Source organism: Anarrhichthys ocellatus, unplaced genomic scaffold (assembly GCF_004355925.1).
Source record: "Anarrhichthys ocellatus isolate YVR2014 unplaced genomic scaffold, GSC_Weel_1.0 scaffold1254, whole genome shotgun sequence".
Lineage (NCBI taxonomy): Eukaryota > Metazoa > Chordata > Actinopteri > Perciformes > Anarhichadidae > Anarrhichthys > Anarrhichthys ocellatus.
Window position 1 is genome coordinate 1 of NW_022281228.1, and position 484 is coordinate 484.

Below are 484 nucleotides of genomic sequence, written 5' to 3' on the forward strand. Positions count from 1 at the left end.
GTGTGTGTGTGTGTGTGTGTGTGTGTGTGTGTGTGTGTGTGTGTTGTAGGGGGCGTGGCCCACAGCAGCTGGAAGTGTCTGAAGAAGGACAGCAGGTTGAGGACGGAGGAGACAGAGACTCTGCTCAGATTTCTGGAGGACAAAATCACACAGATACACAACAGAAGACACACACTCACACAGCTGATCCAACGTGTGCACAGCAAGGTACACAGAGACACACGTACAGACAGACACAGACACACACGTACAGACAGACACACACACACAGACACACGTACAGACAGACACACACCCACACAGAGACACACGTACAGACAGACACAGACACACGTACAGACAGACACAGACACACAGAGACACACGTACAGACAGACACACACACACACACACACAGAGACACACGTACAGACAGACACACACAGAGACACACGTACAGACAGACACACACAGAGACACACGTACAGACAGACACACACCCACA